Source organism: Ranitomeya variabilis, chromosome 4 (assembly GCF_051348905.1).
Source record: "Ranitomeya variabilis isolate aRanVar5 chromosome 4, aRanVar5.hap1, whole genome shotgun sequence".
NCBI classification, from domain to species: Eukaryota; Metazoa; Chordata; class Amphibia; order Anura; family Dendrobatidae; genus Ranitomeya; species Ranitomeya variabilis.
The window spans coordinates 617,933,911-617,957,203 of NC_135235.1; the positions used below are offsets into that span (position 1 = coordinate 617,933,911).

The 23,293-nt window shown below is 48.7% G+C and overlaps 4 long non-coding RNA genes across 6 annotated transcripts; 2 read left to right on the forward strand and 2 right to left on the reverse strand.

Annotated features, from left to right (window-relative positions):
- Positions 1-834: 834 nt before the first annotated feature.
- On the reverse strand, positions 835-2,271 carry LOC143769254 (uncharacterized). 2 transcript variants are annotated; one of them, XR_013214305.1, is made up of 3 exons: positions 2,108-2,271; positions 1,270-1,331; positions 835-1,075 (listed from the first exon to the last, which is right to left on the reverse strand). It is a non-coding gene; the product is annotated as an uncharacterized LOC143769254 (long non-coding RNA). The 2 variants fall into 2 exon arrangements; XR_013214304.1 differs by lacking the exon at positions 2,108-2,271 and adding an exon at positions 1,552-1,981 and having other exon boundaries at positions 1,270-1,464.
- Positions 2,272-5,408: 3,137 nt separating this feature from the next.
- LOC143769255 (uncharacterized) lies at positions 5,409-6,578 on the reverse strand. Its single transcript, XR_013214306.1, has 3 exons — positions 6,154-6,578; positions 5,872-6,066; positions 5,409-5,677 (listed from the first exon to the last, which is right to left on the reverse strand). It is a non-coding gene; the product is annotated as an uncharacterized LOC143769255 (long non-coding RNA).
- Positions 6,579-7,189: 611 nt separating this feature from the next.
- LOC143769256 (uncharacterized) lies at positions 7,190-8,364 on the forward strand. Its single transcript, XR_013214307.1, has 3 exons — positions 7,190-7,619; positions 7,707-7,901; positions 8,096-8,364. It is a non-coding gene; the product is annotated as an uncharacterized LOC143769256 (long non-coding RNA).
- Positions 8,365-11,501: 3,137 nt separating this feature from the next.
- On the forward strand, positions 11,502-12,938 carry LOC143769257 (uncharacterized). Of its 2 annotated transcripts, none has more exons than XR_013214309.1 (3): positions 11,502-11,665; positions 12,442-12,503; positions 12,698-12,938. It is a non-coding gene; the product is annotated as an uncharacterized LOC143769257 (long non-coding RNA). The 2 variants fall into 2 exon arrangements; XR_013214308.1 differs by lacking the exon at positions 11,502-11,665 and adding an exon at positions 11,792-12,221 and having other exon boundaries at positions 12,309-12,503.
- Positions 12,939-23,293: the final 10,355 nt, after the last annotated feature.

Below are 23,293 nucleotides of genomic sequence, written 5' to 3' on the forward strand. Positions count from 1 at the left end.
GGATCTCCAGAGGAGTGAGGTCTGAGAGAAAGGAATAATTTACAATTATATTTGAAATTCAGAAACCGAGATCTATCTCCGGAAAACACCTCTGGTGTAGGAATCTTAGGTTCAGACATCGGAGTATGTATAACAAATTCTTGTAAATTTTGAACCTTAGTAGCAAGATTATTTAAACCTGCAGCCAAGCTCTGAGGATCCATCTTTAAACAGGTGAGATCAGAGCCATTCAAGGATTAGAAGGAGAGAAAGGCAAAGGCTGTAATTAGAGCTGAAATACAACTGATCCAACTATGGAGCAAACATAGGAAAAAAAAAAAAAAAACTCTACAGACTTCTTTTTCTCTCCTTTCTTCTGCCAGTAACTTTAACACGGGCCGGTCATACTGTCATGATTCCCAATGGCAGGGAAACATCAAAACACAAAGATAACGGATGAGCTCTGGGTGATGGAATCTCGAGCTGACCGTGAGCTAAATCTACCACACAACTAATAGTAGCCAGGGAGCATACCTGATTAACCCTAGATGCCACGCGCCAGCCGGAGGACTAACTACCCCTGGTAGAGGAAGGAACAGACCTGGCTTACCTCTAGGGAAATACCCCAAAAGATGATAGCAGCCCCCCACATGTAATGACGGTGAGTTTAGAGGAAAAGAAGGGTTGATTTGGTGTGCACTCAGCCTGAATACAGGTGAGGTGCTGGTGCAATGGACCAGTGGTCCCAATAGCAAAAAATGTTGAAATTCACCGCACACTCATATGGATTTAGTTAATGTAAGAATTCTATAAGTTTATTGGGAGCGTAACAGAATATTACAGTATATGCGATAAACAACAACGTTTCGGCTCAACCAGAGCCTTTTTCACGTGTTCGCTGTAGAAAACAAGAAAATACGCAAAACACAAATAAATTAAATAACATGAAATAATACAACCAAAATAATCATGCGTCGTCCTAGAGGTAAAGGGAAGAAGCGAAAATACGTGTCCACTAACAGACATACGAAGACGTCTGTGGAAGTGACGACCAGGGGCCGAGTGTAGGTGAAGGTGCAAAATAGTCCTGTGCATCCTGTGGATAGGAATAACAATGAGTGCCAATAGAGTATCTACAATGCAGAGGAAAAGAAATACTCCTAATAGTACTTTATTACTACATATATAATGTAATCCAAGAACCTGATTTCACATGACTGCAAATGACAACAAAGCATGTCTCAGAATAAATGCCTCAGAATATAGGTAGTGAGTTGCACAGGTGATTACCTTATACGATAATAGATTGGTGCATAAGCAGGAAATAGTCCCAGCGGTGCAATATAGGCGTTCTGTGGAGATAGTGAGCAGAGGTTAGCTGCAGTAGTATATTTGGAAAAGGTGCCCATAGAATATGTTAGGTTACCTTGAATACTGTTTTAGGTATACATATACCAATAGAAGTTCCCTTCTAATAGTGTAGACCTGTTTTAGGGCAAGAAATGTGCATATGATACTCCCATAATATATCAGCCTGAATGTAGAGACCAAGGTGAAGCTAGTGGCTATTACCTGAGTAGTTCCTGTATGTGAGCGGCGCTCCCGCGCTGTGCTCAGTTGTAGCGTGTGCCTGGTCTAAGGTGGAGACGGCGTGCGTGTCTTTAATGTCCGCCGCACCGGAAGTGGTTGGTGCGGACCGGAAGTGACACGCCGCTGTACTGTGGGGCCTGATTGCGCAAGCGCTGGTGCTGGTAATGGTGTCCTAGCAACCAAGCGCCGCCTGCAGCTGGGAGTAACGCTGAATAGAGAAATTGTGCAGTACGCTGATGTGATATAAGGGCTGCGCACCGGTCTGGGAATGGCATAGCAGTGCTGTAATAGTGCACTACCTGTAGTGTGAATGAGGTCCTAGGGCTATATGATGGCAATAGTGCCAGAGTGCATGGTGTCTGGCTAGGGATATAGGAGTAATAAAATCTACCACAGGGCAAAAAGAGCTACAACCAAACAAGATTATATAAAATAAAATTAAAAATAAAAAATAAAACTAAAAAAGTCAAAATAAAAGCTGCACAACCTAGATAGGTAAGATACAGTTATGGAGGCTATAGGGCTCAGGGCAACTCACCCAATTTAGTGGAATGCGAGTGGTAAGATATTAACGAGTCTGAAAGAGAAATGTGGTTATGGATTAGATACAATAATTCAAATTATGCTTATACCTGCCAATCAATCTCTCTGTTGAGTCCCTTTGGAGTTAAGGTATCCAATTTATAAATCCAGTGTGTCTCGCGTGCCTTGAGGAGTTTAATATGATCTCCACCTCTCCTGGGGCGAGGTACGTGTTCAATGACTTGAAATTTGAGCTGGGCCACAGTATGTCTACATTTGGTAAAATGGTCAGGTAGAGGTAACCAATTTTTTCCGCATCTAATCGTGGACTTGTGGCTAGCAATTCTGTCCTTAATGTGCTGCGTGGTTTCCCCTACGTACAGGAGACCGCATGGGCATTTTATTAAATAGACCACAAAGTTTGAGTCGCACGTATGGAATCCGCGTACTGGATATGACTTCCCAGATCTTGGGTGGGTTATGGTGTCTGATTTAATTACATTTGAACAGGCTGCACAATTTAGGCAGGGGAACGTGCCGTTTCGCCGAGTGCTCAATACCTTCTGCATGGTGGTAGGACGCTTGCTACCTATATCCGCCCTCACGAGCTTGTCCCTAATGTTGGGGGGTCTTTTATTGCACATCAAGGCTGGTTCACTAAAAGGAGGAATAGTGGGATAAGCTTTCGCTAGGAGTGGCCAATGCCGCCTTATGATGGAATGTACTTTGGGTACCAGCGGATGAAATACATGTACGAAAGGTATCCTTTCTCGTGTATTTCTCGGGGGCTGAGGTGATGGAGGTGAAAGGATGCGTGTTTTCTCTACAGCGAGCAATTTAGGAGGATAGCAACGTGTTTGGAATTTGGAGGTCATTGTGTCCAATCTGTCAGATAATGTCACTGGGTCAGAGACGATACGTGCTACCCTTTGTAGCTGGGAACGCGGTAAACTATTTTTTAGTGAACGTGGATGGCAGCTGGTGTAGTGCAAGAGACTATTACAGTCAGTGGGTTTGCAATACATATCAGTGGAGAGACTACCATTGGTGTCCTTGAGGACCTTGGTATCAAGGAAGGGTACTGAGATGCTGTCGAAATGAATAGTGAATTGAAGCTCCGGGAGAACAGAGTTTAGGTGGGAGTGAAAGGATGTCAATGCGTCAGAAGTACCAGTCCAAATGAGGAAAATGTCATCAATATAGCGGTGATAACATAGAACGTGCTGCAAAAAAAGGTTATTGGTGAACACATGGGTTGTTTCAAAGTGGTTCATAAACGCGTTGGCATACGCTGGCGCAACGTTCGAACCCATCGCGGTGCCGCACTTTTGTACGTAAAAGGTGTCCTCAAACAAAAAATAATTCTCATGGAGCACCAGGGTAAGTAGGTCCATGCAGAGTTGTTTGGCGTCTTCTGATATTGAAGACAGACTTAGTAAATGTTTAGTGGCCTCGATACCTTTAGTGTGTTGGATTGACGTGTAGAGGCTATTTACGTCAAGTGTAACTAAGGTACTGTCGGGTGGTACTCTGTCAAGCCGTTTAATGATATCCAGAAAGTGTCCCGTGTCCAAGAGAAAGGATCGGGTGGTTCTGACTAGTGGTGTAAGTATTCTTTCCAAAAAGACAGATAGAGGAGACAGGACAGAATCTGTAGAGGCTACTATAGGTCGGCCCGGGGGATTTAGTAGCGATTTATGGATTTTGGGTAATATGTAAAAAACCGGTGTCACAGGATGGGGATTTATAAGGAAAGTGGCTGTTTTTTGATCGATGGTATGTTGAGTCAAGTAGGTGTCGATCATGGTTTTGATTTTGTGACTGATGGTTGCCACTGGATCTCTTGGTATGATACCATAGGTATTAGTATCAGCTAGTTGTCGGTTAATCTCCCCTATGTACTGTGTACGGTTCATAACGACGATCGCTCCCCCTTTGTCAGCTGGCTTCACTATAATAGATGTATTAGCGTGAAGAGAAGACAGAGCTTGTTTCTCAGTGGAGGAGAGATTGGAGTGAGGAGGAAATAGACCAAGACGCTGTTGGTGTATAAGTGAGTCGACCTCATGGTCCACCAAAGAAATAAAAGTTTCCGCCGCATGATAGGTTTTAGGAGGATAGAAATTGCTCTGATTACGGAGCCCAAGGGTGGTGATAGACAAGGCTGGTGACATATCAACTTCAGTTAGAAGTTCTGGAGCCCGAGTATGATCAGTATTCAAACCAAAATGCGTCTTAAGTCTAATTGTCCGATAAAAATTTTCCAAGTCCTTTTTGAGTTGCAAAGCGTTCCAATTAGGTGTCGGACAGAAGGACAAACCCTTCTGCAGTACTGAAAGTTCAGCTGGGGATAAAAGATAGTCTGATATATTAACCACTAGGTTCGTCGTCTCACCTGCGATCTTGTGGTCATTCTTTCGCTTTGCTCTCCTTGTGGGTCTCCTTCGCGATGTCCCCCTCTGCGTCCCTTGGATAAAAAATGGCGACGGTTGGAATGGGTCGAGGAGTCGCTTTCGGAGCTGTAGGAACCTTCTCTGCGTTGATATCTTGGTCTGCGCCAGGTGGAGGTAGAGGATTCGGTCCATTTGTAGACTTTATTGGTGGCGTAGTCCTCAGAGTCTCGTTGGAATTTGAGTCGTTTGCGCTCCTGTAGGACCTTCTGATGATCTGATAAAGCCTTTTCAGTCTTGGTCTTGAGGGAAGACCACTCCGTAGAAGAAAGGGTAGTAGAAAGCTGTGTCTCTATATTCTGAATATTCTGTTTAGTCTCCGCTATTGCCCTCTGGAGGAATTCTATTGTTAATATGATAATATCAAGAGAACACTTATTAAGGATCCTCTTGTATTTCTCACAATATTCGGGGTTCTCTGCAAAGAGGGTGGGATGTAAATTGCACCTGAGTCCCCTAGGTATCTTATTTTGCCTGTGGTACTCTGCTAGGGTTGTGCAGTGAAGGTCGTAGGAGAGAAGCCTACGTTTTTCTTTTTCAAAATCCCTGGTCCTCAGTTCGTTCACTGGGGTCCTTAGGAATTCACTTGAACCTGTCACATGGGACAGTATGTCAGAACTTGTGGCCACATCATAAGCAAATGTGTCAGTAGACATGGGAATATTGCAAAGACGTTATAAGGACTGGCCGGTGCAACTACCAATAATAGTAGTAGTAAGAAGGGTTGATTTGGTGTGCACTCAGCCTGAATACAGGTGAGGTGCTGGTGCAATGGACCAGTGGTCCCAATAGCAAAAAATGTTGAAATTCACCGCACACTCATATGGATTTAGTTAATGTAAGAATTCTATAAGTTTATTGGGAGCGTAACAGAATATTACAGTATATGCGATAAACAACAACGTTTCGGCTCAACCAGAGCCTTTTTCACGTGTTCGCTGTAGAAAACAAGAAAATACGCAAAACACAAATAAATTAAATAACATGAAATAATACAACCAAAATAATCATGCGTCGTCCTAGAGGTAAAGGGAAGAAGCGAAAATACGTGTCCACTAACAGACATACGAAGACGTCTGTGGAAGTGACGACCAGGGGCCGAGTGTAGGTGAAGGTGCAAAATAGTCCTGTGCATCCTGTGGATAGGAATAACAATGAGTGCCAATAGAGTATCTACAATGCAGAGGAAAAGAAATACTCCTAATAGTACTTTATTACTACATATATAATGTAATCCAAGAACCTGATTTCACATGACTGCAAATGACAACAAAGCATGTCTCAGAATAAATGCCTCAGAATATAGGTAGTGAGTTGCACAGGTGATTACCTTATACGATAATAGATTGGTGCATAAGCAGGAAATAGTCCCAGCGGTGCAATATAGGCGTTCTGTGGAGATAGTGAGCAGAGGTTAGCTGCAGTAGTATATTTGGAAAAGGTGCCCATAGAATATGTTAGGTTACCTTGAATACTGTTTTAGGTATACATATACCAATAGAAGTTCCCTTCTAATAGTGTAGACCTGTTTTAGGGCAAGAAATGTGCATATGATACTCCCATAATATATCAGCCTGAATGTAGAGACCAAGGTGAAGCTAGTGGCTATTACCTGAGTAGTTCCTGTATGTGAGCGGCGCTCCCGCGCTGTGCTCAGTTGTAGCGTGTGCCTGGTCTAAGGTGGAGACGGCGTGCGTGTCTTTAATGTCCGCCGCACCGGAAGTGGTTGGTGCGGACCGGAAGTGACACGCCGCTGTACTGTGGGGCCTGATTGCGCAAGCGCTGGTGCTGGTAATGGTGTCCTAGCAACCAAGCGCCGCCTGCAGCTGGGAGTAACGCTGAATAGAGAAATTGTGCAGTACGCTGATGTGATATAAGGGCTGCGCACCGGTCTGGGAATGGCATAGCAGTGCTGTAATAGTGCACTACCTGTAGTGTGAATGAGGTCCTAGGGCTATATGATGGCAATAGTGCCAGAGTGCATGGTGTCTGGCTAGGGATATAGGAGTAATAAAATCTACCACAGGGCAAAAAGAGCTACAACCAAACAAGATTATATAAAATAAAATTAAAAATAAAAAATAAAAAATAAAAAATAAAAAATACGCGGATTCCATACGTGCGACTCAAACTTTGTGGTCTATTTAATAAAATGCCCATGCGGTCTCCTGTACGTAGGGGAAACCACGCAGCACATTAAGGACAGAATTGCTAGCCACAAGTCCACGATTAGATGCGGAAAAAATTGGTTACCTCTACCTGACCATTTTACCAAATGTAGACATACTGTGGCCCAGCTCAAATTTCAAGTCATTGAACACGTACCTCGCCCCAGGAGAGGTGGAGATCATATTAAACTCCTCAAGGCACGCGAGACACACTGGATTTATAAATTGGATACCTTAACTCCAAAGGGACTCAACAGAGAGATTGATTGGCAGGTATAAGCATAATTTGAATTATTGTATCTAATCCATAACCACATTTCTCTTTCAGACTCGTTAATATCTTACCACTCGCATTCCACTAAATTGGGTGAGTTGCCCTGAGCCCTATAGCCTCCATAACTGTATCTTACCTATCTAGGTTGTGCAGCTTTTATTTTTTATTTTTTATTTTTAATTTTATTTTATATAATCTTGTTTGGTTGTAGCTCTTTTTGCCCTGTGGTAGATTTTATTACTCCTATATCCCTAGCCAGACACCATGCACTCTGGCACTATTGCCATCATATAGCCCTAGGACCTCATTCACACTACAGGTAGTGCACTATTACAGCACTGCTATGCCATTCCCAGACCGGTGCGCAGCCCTTATATCACATCAGCGTACTGCACAATTTCTCTATTCAGCGTTACTCCCAGCTGCAGGCGGCGCTTGGTTGCTAGGACACCATTACCAGCACCAGCGCTTGCGCAATCAGGCCCCACAGTACAGCGGCGTGTCACTTCCGGTCCGCACCAACCACTTCCGGTGCGGCGGACATTAAAGACACGCACGCCGTCTCCACCTTAGACCAGGCACACGCTACAACTGAGCACAGCGCGGGAGCGCCGCTCACATACAGGAACTACTCAGGTAATAGCCACTAGCTTCACCTTGGTCTCTACATTCAGGCTGATATATTATGGGAGTATCATATGCACATTTCTTGCCCTAAAACAGGTCTACACTATTAGAAGGGAACTTCTATTGGTATATGTATACCTAAAACAGTATTCAAGGTAACCTAACATATTCTATGGGCACCTTTTCCAAATATACTACTGCAGCTAACCTCTGCTCACTATCTCCACAGAACGCCTATATTGCACCGCTGGGACTATTTCCTGCTTATGCACCAATCTATTATCGTATAAGGTAATCACCTGTGCAACTCACTACCTATATTCTGAGGCATTTATTCTGAGACATGCTTTGTTGTCATTTGCAGTCATGTGAAATCAGGTTCTTGGATTACATTATATATGTAGTAATAAAGTACTATTAGGAGTATTTCTTTTCCTCTGCATTGTAGATACTCTATTGGCACTCATTGTTATTCCTATCCACAGGATGCACAGGACTATTTTGCACCTTCACCTACACTCGGCCCCTGGTCGTCACTTCCACAGACGTCTTCGTATGTCTGTTAGTGGACACGTATTTTCGCTTCTTCCCTTTACCTCTAGGACGACGCATGATTATTTTGGTTGTATTATTTCATGTTATTTAATTTATTTGTGTTTTGCGTATTTTCTTGTTTTCTACAGCGAACACGTGAAAAAGGCTCTGGTTGAGCCGAAACGTTGTTGTTTATCGCATATACTGTAATATTCTGTTACGCTCCCAATAAACTTATAGAATTCTTACATTAACTAAATCCATATGAGTGTGCGGTGAATTTCAACATTTTTTGCTATTGGGACCACTGGTCCATTGCACCAGCACCTCACCTGTATTCAGGCTGAGTGCACACCAAATCAACCCTTCTTACTACTACTATTATTGGTAGTTGCACCGGCCAGTCCTTATAACGTCTTTGCAATATTCCCATGTCTACTGACACATTTGCTTATGATGTGGCCACAAGTTCTGACATACTGTCCCATGTGACAGGTTCAAGTGAATTCCTAAGGACCCCAGTGAACGAACTGAGGACCAGGGATTTTGAAAAAGAAAAACGTAGGCTTCTCTCCTACGACCTTCACTGCACAACCCTAGCAGAGTACCACAGGCAAAATAAGATACCTAGGGGACTCAGGTGCAATTTACATCCCACCCTCTTTGCAGAGAACCCCGAATATTGTGAGAAATACAAGAGGATCCTTAATAAGTGTTCTCTTGATATTATCATATTAACAATAGAATTCCTCCAGAGGGCAATAGCGGAGACTAAACAGAATATTCAGAATATAGAGACACAGCTTTCTACTACCCTTTCTTCTACGGAGTGGTCTTCCCTCAAGACCAAGACTGAAAAGGCTTTATCAGATCATCAGAAGGTCCTACAGGAGCGCAAACGACTCAAATTCCAACGAGACTCTGAGGACTACGCCACCAATAAAGTCTACAAATGGACCGAATCCTCTACCTCCACCTGGCGCAGACCAAGATATCAACGCAGAGAAGGTTCCTACAGCTCCGAAAGCGACTCCTCGACCCATTCCAACCGTCGCCATTTTTTATCCAAGGGACGCAGAGGGGGACATCGCGAAGGAGACCCACAAGGAGAGCAAAGCGAAAGAATGACCACAAGATCGCAGGTGAGACGACGAACCTAGTGGTTAATATATCAGACTATCTTTTATCCCCAGCTGAACTTTCAGTACTGCAGAAGGGTTTGTCCTTCTGTCCGACACCTAATTGGAACGCTTTGCAACTCAAAAAGGACTTGGAAAATTTTTATCGGACAATTAGACTTAAGACGCATTTTGGTTTGAATACTGATCATACTCGGGCTCCAGAACTTCTAACTGAAGTTGATATGTCACCAGCCTTGTCTATCACCACCCTTGGGCTCCGTAATCAGAGCAATTTCTATCCTCCTAAAACCTATCATGCGGCGGAAACTTTTATTTCTTTGGTGGACCATGAGGTCGACTCACTTATACACCAACAGCGTCTTGGTCTATTTCCTCCTCACTCCAATCTCTCCTCCACTGAGAAACAAGCTCTGTCTTCTCTTCACGCTAATACATCTATTATAGTGAAGCCAGCTGACAAAGGGGGAGCGATCGTCGTTATGAACCGTACACAGTACATAGGGGAGATTAACCGACAACTAGCTGATACTAATACCTATGGTATCATACCAAGAGATCCAGTGGCAACCATCAGTCACAAAATCAAAACCATGATCGACACCTACTTGACTCAACATACCATCGATCAAAAAACAGCCACTTTCCTTATAAATCCCCATCCTGTGACACCGGTTTTTTACATATTACCCAAAATCCATAAATCGCTACTAAATCCCCCGGGCCGACCTATAGTAGCCTCTACAGATTCTGTCCTGTCTCCTCTATCTGTCTTTTTGGAAAGAATACTTACACCACTAGTCAGAACCACCCGATCCTTTCTCTTGGACACGGGACACTTTCTGGATATCATTAAACGGCTTGACAGAGTACCACCCGACAGTACCTTAGTTACACTTGACGTAAATAGCCTCTACACGTCAATCCAACACACTAAAGGTATCGAGGCCACTAAACATTTACTAAGTCTGTCTTCAATATCAGAAGACGCCAAACAACTCTGCATGGACCTACTTACCCTGGTGCTCCATGAGAATTATTTTTTGTTTGAGGACACCTTTTACGTACAAAAGTGCGGCACCGCGATGGGTTCGAACGTTGCGCCAGCGTATGCCAACGCGTTTATGAACCACTTTGAAACAACCCATGTGTTCACCAATAACCTTTTTTTGCAGCACGTTCTATGTTATCACCGCTATATTGATGACATTTTCCTCATTTGGACTGGTACTTCTGACGCATTGACATCCTTTCACTCCCACCTAAACTCTGTTCTCCCGGAGCTTCAATTCACTATTCATTTCGACAGCATCTCAGTACCCTTCCTTGATACCAAGGTCCTCAAGGACACCAATGGTAGTCTCTCCACTGATATGTATTGCAAACCCACTGACTGTAATAGTCTCTTGCACTACACCAGCTGCCATCCACGTTCACTAAAAAATAGTTTACCGCGTTCCCAGCTACAAAGGGTAGCACGTATCGTCTCTGACCCAGTGACATTATCTGACAGATTGGACACAATGACCTCCAAATTCCAAACACGTTGCTATCCTCCTAAATTGCTCGCTGTAGAGAAAACACGCATCCTTTCACCTCCATCACCTCAGCCCCCGAGAAATACACGAGAAAGGATACCTTTCGTACATGTATTTCATCCGCTGGTACCCAAAGTACATTCCATCATAAGGCGGCATTGGCCACTCCTAGCGAAAGCTTATCCCACTATTCCTCCTTTTAGTGAACCAGCCTTGATGTGCAATAAAAGACCCCCCAACATTAGGGACAAGCTCGTGAGGGCGGATATAGGTAGCAAGCGTCCTACCACCATGCAGAAGGTATTGAGCACTCGGCGAAACGGCACGTTCCCCTGCCTAAATTGTGCAGCCTGTTCAAATGTAATTAAATCAGACACCATAACCCACCCAAGATCTGGGAAGTCATATCCAGTACGCGGATTCCATACGTGCGACTCAAACTTTGTGGTCTATTTAATAAAATGCCCATGCGGTCTCCTGTACGTAGGGGAAACCACGCAGCACATTAAGGACAGAATTGCTAGCCACAAGTCCACGATTAGATGCGGAAAAAATTGGTTACCTCTACCTGACCATTTTACCAAATGTAGACATACTGTGGCCCAGCTCAAATTTCAAGTCATTGAACACGTACCTCGCCCCAGGAGAGGTGGAGATCATATTAAACTCCTCAAGGCACGCGAGACACACTGGATTTATAAATTGGATACCTTAACTCCAAAGGGACTCAACAGAGAGATTGATTGGCAGGTATAAGCATAATTTGAATTATTGTATCTAATCCATAACCACATTTCTCTTTCAGACTCGTTAATATCTTACCACTCGCATTCCACTAAATTGGGTGAGTTGCCCTGAGCCCTATAGCCTCCATAACTGTATCTTACCTATCTAGGTTGTGCAGCTTTTATTTTGACTTTTTTAGTTTTATTTTTTATTTTTAATTTTATTTTATATAATCTTGTTTGGTTGTAGCTCTTTTTGCCCTGTGGTAGATTTTATTACTCCTATATCCCTAGCCAGACACCATGCACTCTGGCACTATTGCCATCATATAGCCCTAGGACCTCATTCACACTACAGGTAGTGCACTATTACAGCACTGCTATGCCATTCCCAGACCGGTGCGCAGCCCTTATATCACATCAGCGTACTGCACAATTTCTCTATTCAGCGTTACTCCCAGCTGCAGGCGGCGCTTGGTTGCTAGGACACCATTACCAGCACCAGCGCTTGCGCAATCAGGCCCCACAGTACAGCGGCGTGTCACTTCCGGTCCGCACCAACCACTTCCGGTGCGGCGGACATTAAAGACACGCACGCCGTCTCCACCTTAGACCAGGCACACGCTACAACTGAGCACAGCGCGGGAGCGCCGCTCACATACAGGAACTACTCAGGTAATAGCCACTAGCTTCACCTTGGTCTCTACATTCAGGCTGATATATTATGGGAGTATCATATGCACATTTCTTGCCCTAAAACAGGTCTACACTATTAGAAGGGAACTTCTATTGGTATATGTATACCTAAAACAGTATTCAAGGTAACCTAACATATTCTATGGGCACCTTTTCCAAATATACTACTGCAGCTAACCTCTGCTCACTATCTCCACAGAACGCCTATATTGCACCGCTGGGACTATTTCCTGCTTATGCACCAATCTATTATCGTATAAGGTAATCACCTGTGCAACTCACTACCTATATTCTGAGGCATTTATTCTGAGACATGCTTTGTTGTCATTTGCAGTCATGTGAAATCAGGTTCTTGGATTACATTATATATGTAGTAATAAAGTACTATTAGGAGTATTTCTTTTCCTCTGCATTGTAGATACTCTATTGGCACTCATTGTTATTCCTATCCACAGGATGCACAGGACTATTTTGCACCTTCACCTACACTCGGCCCCTGGTCGTCACTTCCACAGACGTCTTCGTATGTCTGTTAGTGGACACGTATTTTCGCTTCTTCCCTTTACCTCTAGGACGACGCATGATTATTTTGGTTGTATTATTTCATGTTATTTAATTTATTTGTGTTTTGCGTATTTTCTTGTTTTCTACAGCGAACACGTGAAAAAGGCTCTGGTTGAGCCGAAACGTTGTTGTTTATCGCATATACTGTAATATTCTGTTACGCTCCCAATAAACTTATAGAATTCTTACATTAACTAAATCCATATGAGTGTGCGGTGAATTTCAACATTTTTTAGTTTAGAGGAAAAGACATACACAGTATGAAGGTAGATTTAGCAAAGAGAGGTCCACTTACTAGATAGCAGAAGGATACAAAAGAGGACTTCACGGTCAACTGAAAACCCTATCAAAAAACCATCCTGGGTGATGGAATCTCGAGCTGACCGTGAGCTAAATCTACCACACAACTAATAGTAGCCAGGGAGCATACCTGATTAAGCCTAGATGCCACGCGCCAGCCGGAGGACTAACTACCCCTGGTAGAGGAAGGAACAGACCTGGCTTACCTCTAGGGAAATACCCCAAAAGAGAGGTCCACTTACTAGATAGCAGAAGGATACAAAAGAGGACTTCACGGTCAACTGAAAACCCTATCAAAAAACCATCCTGAAATTACTTTAAGACTCCTGTGTCAACTCATGACACAGGAGTGGCAATTTCAGCCCACAAGAGCTTCCAGCTACAGAGAATAACAAAACTGCAAACTGGACAAAAGATACAAAACAAAAGGACAAAGTCCACTTAGCTGATCAGCAGACTAGTAGCAGGAACATGCAACCGAAGGCTCTGGTTACAATGATGACCGGCAAGGAAATGACTGGAGAGCAAGGCTAAATAGGAAACTCCCAAACACTGATGGGAGCAGGTGAACTGAGACAGCAAAGACACACAAGTCACCAGTACCACCAGCAACCACCAGGGGAGCCCAAAAGCGGATTCACAACAGGAACGGCGCCAAGGAGGTAGGAATGACGGCTGTGCTGCGTCATATTACGAAGGAAAGTCCCACCTCCGGGACGGTCTCACGGTATCAGGGGACACATTTTATAAGTGTTTAGTTCTGTGTTTGCAAGGAGCATCATGAAAAGAGCCACCTTTTCCTTTTGCATCTTTTTTGCTGCACAAGCTGGCTCTTTCAGCTACAAACGCCTTGGGGGGGGGTTAAAGGTTCCCTTTCGACTTTCTCCAATCAGGCTTCGGCCTACATTGTGTTCCTCTGCTTCTCCTCCAGTCCCTGGGCTCCAACACCGCTAGTTGTTGCCTGGTAGTGCTGTACGCACAGTCAACAGTCCCTCCTCTGTTATTGGGGTTCAGTAACGTCAGCTGTTCCCCTGCTGTGTGTGTGGCAATCCCTCCTATCTCCTCCACCTCCCCCTCCTGTCCCTGGGCTCCAACACCGCTAGTTGCCGTCCAGTAGTGCTGTACGCACAGTCAACAGTCCCTCCTCTGTTATTGGGGTTCAGTAACATCAGCTGTTCCCCTGCTGTGTGTGTGCAATCCCTCCTACCTCCTCCACCTCCACCTCCCCCTCCTGTCCCTGGGCTCCAACACCGCTAGTTGCCGTCCAGTAGTGCTGTACGCAGAGTCAACAGTCCCTCCTCTGTTATTGGGGTTCAGTAACGTCAGCTGTTCCCCTGCTGTGTGTGTGGCAATCCCTCCTACCTCCTCCACCTCCTCCTCCTCCACCTGTCCCTGGGCTCCAACACCGCTAGTTGCCGTCCAGAAGTGCTGTCCGCACAGTCCCAACAGTCCCTCCTCTGTTATTGGGGTTCAGTAACGTCAGCTGTTCCCCTGCTGTGTGTGTGGCAATCCCTCCTACCTGATCCACCTCCACCTCCCCCTCCTGTCCCTGGGCTCCAACACCGCTAGTTGCCGTCCAGTAGTGCTGTACGCACAGTCAACAGTCCCTCCTCTGTTATTGGGGTTCAGTAACGTCTGCTGTTCCCCAGCTGTGTGTGTGGCAATCCCTCCTACCTCCTCCACCTCCTCCTCCTCCACCTGTCCCTGGGCTCCAACACCGCTAGTTGCCGTCCAGAAGTGCTGTCCGCACAGTCCCAACAGTCCTTCCTCTGTTATTGGGGTTCAGTAACGTCAGCTGTTCCCCTGCTGTGTGTGTGGCAATCCCTCCTACCTCCTCCACCTCCTCCTCCTCCACCTGTCCCTGGGCTCCAACACCGCTAGTTGCCTTCCAGTAGTGCTGTACACACAGTCAACAGTCCCTCCTCTGTTATTGGGGTTCAGTAACGTCAGCTGTTCCCCTGCTGTGTGTGTGGCAATCCCTCCTACCTCCTCCACCTCCACCTCCCCCTCCTGTCCCTGGGCTCCAACACCGCTAGTTGCCATCCAGAAGTGCTGTCCGCACAGTCCCAACAGTCCCTCCTCTGTTATTGGGGTTCAGTAACGGCAGCTGTTCCCCTGCTGTGTGTGTGGCAATCCCTCCTACCTCCTCCACCTCCTCCTCCTCCACCTGTCCCTGGGCTCCAACACCGCTAGTTGCCGTCCAGTAGTGCTGTACGCACAGTCAACAGTCCCTCCTCTGTTATTGGGGTTCAGTAACGTCAGCTGTTCCCCTGCTGTGTGTGTTGCAATCCCTCCTACCTCCTCCACCTCCTCCTCCTCCACCTGTCCCTGGGCTCCAACACCGCTAGTTGCCGTCCAGTAGTGCTGTGCGCACAGTCAACAGTCCCTCCTCTGTTATTGGGGTTCAGTAACGTCAGCTGTTCCCCTGCTGTGTGTGTGGCAATCCCTCCTACCTCCTCCACCTCCACCTCCCCCTCCTGTCCCTGGGCTCCAACACCGCTAGTTGCCGTCCAGTAGTGCTGTACGCACAGTCAACAGTCCCTCCTCTGTTATTGGGGTTCAGTAACGTCAGCTGTTCCCCTGCTGTGTGTGTTGCAATCCCTCCTACCTCCTCCACCTCCTCCTCCTCCACCTGTCCCTGGGCTCCAACACCGCTAGTTGCCGTCCAGTAGTGCTGTACGCACAGTCAACAGTCCCTCCTCTGTTATTGGGGTTCAGTAACGTCAGCTGTTCCCCTGCTGTGTGTGTGGCAATCCCTCCTACCTCCTCCACCTCCTCCTCCTCCACCTGTCCCTGGGCTCCAACACCGCTAGTTGCCGTCCAGTAGTGCTGTACGCACAGTCAACAGTCCCTCCTCTGTTATTGGGGTTCAGTAACGTCAGCTGTTCCCCTGCTGTGTGTGTGGCAATCCCTCCTACCTCCTCCACCTCCTCCTCCTCCACCTGTCCCTGGGCTCCAACACCGCTAGTTGCTGTCCAGAAGTGCTGTCCGCACAGAGCCAAACACCTCGCCAATGTGTTAGTGGGGTTCAGCACCGCCAGCTGTTCCCCTGCTGTGTATACGGCAATGTGTACTGCGACCGCCACGCAGGCACAAGTTAAATTTAAGGGAACCTGTCCCCCCCCCCCAGGCGTTTGTTACTGAAGGAGCCACCTTGTGCAGCAGTAATGATGCAAAGGGAAAAAGTGCCTCTTTTCGTGGTGCTCCTTGCACATGCTGAACCTAACACTTATGAAAAGTGTCCCCTCCTACCGTGATACCGTCCGGTAGGTGGAACTTTCCTTTGTGATGTGACGCAGCACAGCCGTCATTCTTACCCCCTTGGCGCTGTGCGCCGCCTCCTCAGCGTTGTTTGAATCAGTCCCGGAGCCTGCGCTGTTAGGTTAGCCCTTGGCCATGCACACATTTTGCGCTGCCCGTCTTCTGACATAATTTGGTGTCAGGCTGGCTGCGCCTGTGCGGCCGCGCTGGCCGAGAGCCCGCCTCGTACTGTCTTCTGATTTAATCCCACTGGGGGCCTGAGATCCATGGAAATGCGCAGTGCATATCTGAACCTCCACCTCCCACTCATCTCCCTACGGCTTCTTCAAACTGTGCGGTGTCAGCTGGTCCCTAATAGCATGCCACGGCCGTGACACCGCACAGTCTGAAAAAGCCGTAGGGAGGGGAGTGAGAGGCGAGGATATGCACTGCGCATGGCCACGGATCTCAGGCCCCCAGTGGGATTAAATCAGAAGACAGTACGAGGCGGGATCTCGGCCAGCGCGGCCGCACCGGCGCAGCCAGCCTGACACCAAATGATGTCAGAAGACGGGCAGCGCAAAATGTGTGCATGGCCAAGGGCTAACCTAACAGCGCAGGCTCCGGGACTGATTCAAACAACGCTGAGGAGGCGGCGCACGGCGCCAAGGGGGTAAGAATGACGGCTGTGCTGCGTCACATCACAAAGGAAAGTTCCACCTACCGGACGGTATCACGGTAGGAGGGGACACTTTTCATAAGTGTTAGGTTCAGCATGTGCAAGGACCATAATTAAAAGAGCTAAGTTTACCTTTTCCAGCATTAGTGCTGTACACGATGGCTCTTTCAGCTACAAACGCCTGGGGGGGGGGTTAAAGTTTCCCTTTCAACTTGCTCCAGTGCAGGCTTCGGCCTACACTCTGCTCCCTCTCCTCCTCCTGCTGACCCTGGGCTCTAACACCACCAGTTGGGGCCCAGATGTGCTAGCTGCACAGAGCCAAACACCAGCCAATGTGTCAGTGGGGTTCAGCACCGCCAGCTGTTCCCCTGCTGTGTAGCCGGCAACGTGTCCTGCAACAGCCACGCAGACACAAGAACTGAAATTGAAGGAAACCTGTCCCCCCTCCCCCAGGCGTTTTTACGTTTTACAGCCACCTTGTACGACAGTAATGCTGCATGTGTGCAAGGTGGCTCAGAAACTTATTCTCCTTGCCCATGTTGAAGTGAACACGTCTGAAAATGAGTCCTCTGCGACCATTAAAACGTCCCTCAGGTGTGATTTTCCTTTGTATTGACACGCAACAAGCTCCTTGGGAGCGCTGCCCGTCTTCTGGCATCATTGTTTGGCTGCCTGCGCCTCTGCGGCCGCCTTGCCCCACACAACGCCCCTCGGTGTCTTATTTATTGGGACTGCGAGGGTGTGATTGATGGGCATGAACGGTGCATTTCTTCGCCTGTCCCTCATCTCCTTCCGCCTTCTTCGGACTGTGCGTCTTCATGGCCGTGGCATGCGATAAGGGATCAGCTGACGCCGCATAGTCTGAAGCGGGTGTAAGAACCCAAGCGAGAGGCGAACATATGTACTGCGCCAGGCCATGAATCCCAGCCCCGCAGTGTTTTAACAATGTTAAGACACTGGGGGGCTGGGATTCATGGTCATCGAAAACCGCAACGGTCGACATAACATGATGTCAGAGGATGGGCAGCGCTAACAGCGCAAGGCCAAGGGATAACACAAAAGCGCAGACTCCTGTGCAACAAATAACGATGCTCAGGAGGCCGCGCAAAGCACCAAGGTGGCATTTTTGCCAGCTGTACTGCGTCTCTTTACGAAGGGAACTCACGCCTCAAAATCAGTTTGACTGTGTAAGGGCCTAAATGTTATACGTGTTCCTTTCAGCGTGTGCAAGGAGCAAAATTAAAAGAGCAACCTTTGACTTGTGCAGCACTACTGCTGCATAAGCTGTGGCTCTTCTACTTTGTAACCCCTGAGGGGGGGTTAAAGGTTACCTTTGAAACTGGTTCAATTAGGCTTCGGCCTACACTCTGCTCCCCCTGCAGAGCCCGGGCTCCAACACCGCCAGTTGGGGCCCGGTACTGCTAGCTGCACAGAGCCAAACACCAGCCAATGTGTCAGTGGGGTTCAGCACCGCCAGCTGTTCCCCTGCTGTGCAGCCGGCAACGTGTCCTTCAACAGCCACGCAGGCACAACAGACCCAAAGCTGCCGCCAGTGCAGGCTTCGGCCTACACTCTGCTCCCTCTCCTCCTCCTGCTGACCCCCGGGCTCCAACACCGCCAGTTGGGGCCCGGTACTGCTAGCTGCACAGAGAAAAACACCAGCCAATGTGTCAGTGGGGTTCAGCACCGCCAGCTGTTCCCCTGCTGTGTAGCCGGCATCGTGTCCTGCAAAAGCCACGCAGACACAAGAACTGAAATTGAAGGGAACCTGTCCCCCCTCCCCCAGGCGTTTGTACGTTTTACAGCCACCTTGTACAGCGGTAATGCTGCATGTGTGCTAGGTGGCTCATAAACGTATTCTCCTCGCACATGTGGAACTGAAAACACGTCTAAAATGTGTCCTCTGTGTGACCATTTAACCGTCCCGGAGGTGTGACTTTCCTTTGTAATGACACGCTGCAACCCCCTTGGTAGCGCTGCCCGTCTTCTGGCATCATTGCTTGGCTGCCTGCGCCTCTGCGGCCGCCCTGACCCACACAACGCCCCTCGGTGTCTTATTTATTGGGACTGCGAGGGTGTGATTGATGGGCATGAGCAGTTCATCAGTTCGCCTGTCCCTCATCTCCATCCGCCTTCTTCAGACTGTGCGGCTTCATGGCCGTGGCATGCGATAAGGGATCAGCTGACGCCGCACAGTCTGAAGCGGGTGTAAGGACCCGAGTGTGAGAGGCGAACATATGTGCTGCGCCAGGCCATGAATCCCAGCCCCGCAGTGTTTTAACAATGTTAAGACACTGCGGGGCTGGGATTCATGGTCATCGCGAACCGCATCGGCCGACATTAAATGATGTCAGAAGATGGGCAGCGCTAACAGCGCTAGGCCAGGGGATAACACGACAGCGCAGACTCCTGTACAGCAAATAACAACGCTCAGGAGGCTGCACCCAGCACCAAGGTGGGATTCTTGACATCTGTGCTGCGTCTCATTACAAAGGGAACTCGCGCCTCCAACACAGTTTGACTGTATAAAGGGCTAAATGTTATACGTGTTTCATTCAGCGTGTGCAAGGAGAAAAATTAAAAGAGCAACCTTTGACTTGTGCAGCACTACTGCTGCATAAGCTGTGGCTCTTCTACTTTGTAACCCCTGAGGGGGGGTTAAAGGTTACCTTTGAAATTGGTTCAATTAGGCTTCGGCCTACACTCTGCTCCCCCTGCAGAGCCCGGGCTCCAACACCGCCAGTTGGGGCCCGGTACTGCTAGCTGCACAGAGCCAAACACCAGCCAATGTGTCAGTGGGGTTCAGCACCGCCAGCTGTTCCCCTGCTGTGCAGCCGGCAACGTGTCCTGCAACAGCCACGCAGGCACAACAGACCCAAAGCTTCCGCCAGTGCAGGCTTCGGCCTACACTCTGCTCCCTCTCCTCCTCCTGCTGACCCCCGGGCTCCAACACCACCAGTTGGGGCCCGGTACTGCTAGCTGCACAGAGAAAAACACCAGCCAATGTGTCAGTGGGGTTCAGCACCGCCAGCTGTTCCCCTGCTGTGTAGCCGGCATCGTGTCCTGCAAAAGCCACGCAGACACAAGAACTGAAATTGAAGGGAACCTGTCCCCCCTCCCCCAGGCGTTTGTACGTTTTACAGCCACCTTGTACAGCGGTAATGCTGCATGTGTGCAAGGTGGCTCATAAACGTATTCTCCTCGCACATGTGGAACTGAAAACACGTCTAAAATGTGTCCTCTGTGTGACCATTTAACCGTCCCGGAGGTGTGACTTTCCTTTGTAATGACACGCTGCAACCCCCTTGGTAGCGCTGCCCGTCTTCTGGCATCATTGCTTGGCTGCCTGCGCCTCTGCGGCCGCCCTGACCCACACAACGCCCCTCGGTGTCTTATTTATTGGGACTGCGAGGGTGTGATTGATGGGCATGAGCAGTGCATCAGTTCGCCTGTCCCTCATCTCCTTCCGCCTTCTTCAGACTGTGCGGCTTCATGGCCGTGGCATGCGATAAGGGATCAGCTGACGCCGCACAGTCTGAAGCGGGTGTAAGGACCCGAGTGTGAGAGGCGAACATATGTGCTGCGCCAGGCCATGAATCCCAGCCCCGCAGTGTTTTAACAATGTTAAGACACTGCGGGGCTGGGATTCATGGTCATCGCGAACCGCACCGGCTGACATTAAATGATGTTAGAAGATGGGCAGCGCTAACAGCGCTAGGCCAGGGGATAACACGACAGCGCAGACTCCTGTACAGCAAATAACAACGCTCAGGAGGCTGCACCCAGCACCAAGGTGGGATTCTTGACATCTGTGCTGCATCTCATTACAAAGGGAACTCGCGCCTCCAACACAGTTTGACTGTATAAAGGGCTAAATGTTATACGTGTTTCATTCAGCGTGTGCAAGGAGAAAAATTAAAAGAGCAACCTTTGACTTGTGCAGCACTACTGCTGCATAAGCTGTGGCTCTTCTACTTTGTAACCCCTGAGGGGGGGTTAAAGGTTACCTTTGAAACTGGTTCAATTAGGCTTCGTCCTACACTCTGCTCCCCCTGCAGAGCCCGGGCTCCAACACCGCCAGTTGGGGCCCGGTACTGCTAGCTGCACAGAGCCAAACACCAGCCAATGTGTCAGTGGGGTTCAGCACCGCCAGCTGTTCCCCTGCTGTGCAGCCGGCAACGTGTCCTGCAACAGCCACGCAGGCACAACAGACCCAAAGCTGCCGCCAGTGCAGGCTTCGGCCTACACTCTGCTCCCTCTCCTCCTCCTGCTGACCCCCGGGCTCCAACACCGCCAGTTGGGGCCCGGTACTGCTAGCTGCACAGAGAAAAACACCAGCCAATGTGTCAGTGGGGTTCAGCACCGCCAGCTGTTCCCCTGCTGTGTAGCCGGCATCGTGTCCTGCAAAAGCCACGCAGACACAAGAACTGAAATTGAAGGGAACCTGTCCCCCCTCCCCCAGGCGTTTGTACGTTTTACAGCCACCTTGTACAGCGGTAATGCTGCATGTGTGCTAGGTGGCTCATAAACGTATTCTCCTCGCACATGTGGAACTGAAAACACGTCTAAAATGTGTCCTCTGTGTGACCATTTAACCGTCCCGGAGGTGTGACTTTCCTTTGTAATGACACGCTGCAACCCCCTTGGTAGCGCTGCCCGTCTTCTGGCATCATTGCTTGGCTGCCTGCGCCTCTGCGGCCGCCCTGACCCACACAACGCCCCTCGGTGTCTTATTTATTGGGACTGCGAGGGTGTGATTGATGGGCATGAGCAGTTCATCAGTTCGCCTGTCCCTCATCTCCTTCCGCCTTCTTCAGACTGTGCGGCTTCATGGCCGTGGCATGCGATAAGGGATCAGCTGACGCCGCACAGTCTGAAGCGGGTGTAAGGACCCGAGTGTGAGAGGCGAACATATGTGCTGCGCCAGGCCATGAATCCCAGCCCCGCAGTGTTTTAACAATGTTAAGACACTGCGGGGCTGGGATTCATGGTCATCTCGAACCGCACCGGCCGACATTAAATGATGTCAGAAGATGGGCAGCGCTAACAGCGCTAGGCCAGGGGATAACACGACAGCGCAGACTCCTGTACAGCAAATAACAACGCTCGGGAGGCTGCACCCAGCACCAAGGTGGGGTTCTTGACATCTGTGCTGCGTCTCATTACAAAGGGAACTCGCGCCTCCAACACAGTTTGACTGTATAAAGGGCTAAATGTTATACGTATTTCATTCAGCGTGTGCAAGGAGAAAAATTAAAAGAGCAACCTTTGACTTGTGCAGCACTACTGCTGCATAAGCTGTGGCTCTTCTACTTTGTAACCCCTGAGGGGGGGTTAAAGGTTACCTTTGAAATTGGTTCAATTAGGCTTCGGCCTACACTCTGCTCCCCCTGCAGAGCCCGGGCTCCAACACCGCCAGTTGGGGCCCGGTACTGCTAGCTGCACAGAGCCAAACACCAGCCAATGTGTCAGTGGGGTTCAGCACCGCCAGCTGTTCCCCTGCTGTGCAGCCGGCAACGTGTCCTGCAACAGCCACGCAGGCACAACAGACCCAAAGCTTCCGCCAGTGCAGGCTTCGGCCTACACTCTGCTCCCTCTCCTCCTCCTGCTGACCCCCGGGCTCCAACACCGCCAGTTGGGGCCCGGTACTGCTAGCTGCACAGATAAAAACACCAGCCAATGTGTCAGTGGGGTTCAGCACCGCCAGCTGTTCCCCTGCTGTGTAGCCGGCATCGTGTCCTGCAAAAGCCACGCAGACACAAGAACTGAAATTGAAGGGAACCTGTCCCCCCTCCCCCAGGCGTTTGTACGTTTTACAGCCACCTTGTACAGCGGTAATGCTGCATGTGTGCAAGGTGGCTCATAAACGTATTCTCCTCGCACATGTGGAACTGAAAACACGTCTAAAATGTGTCCTCTGTGTGACCATTTAACCGTCCCGGAGGTGTGACTTTCCTTTGTAATGACACGCTGCAACCCCCTTGGTAGCGCTGCCCGTCTTCTGGCATCATTGCTTGGCTGCCTGCGCCTCTGCGGCCGCCCTGACCCACACAACGCCCCTCGGTGTCTTATTTATTGGGACTGCGAGGGTGTGATTGATGGGCATGAGCAGTGCATCAGTTCGCCTGTCCCTCATCTCCTTCCGCCTTCTTCAGACTGTGCGGCTTCATGGCCGTGGCATGCGATAAGGGATCAGCTGACGCCGCACAGTCTGAAGCGGGTGTAAGGACCCGAGTGTGAGAGGCGAACATATGTGCTGCGCCAGGCC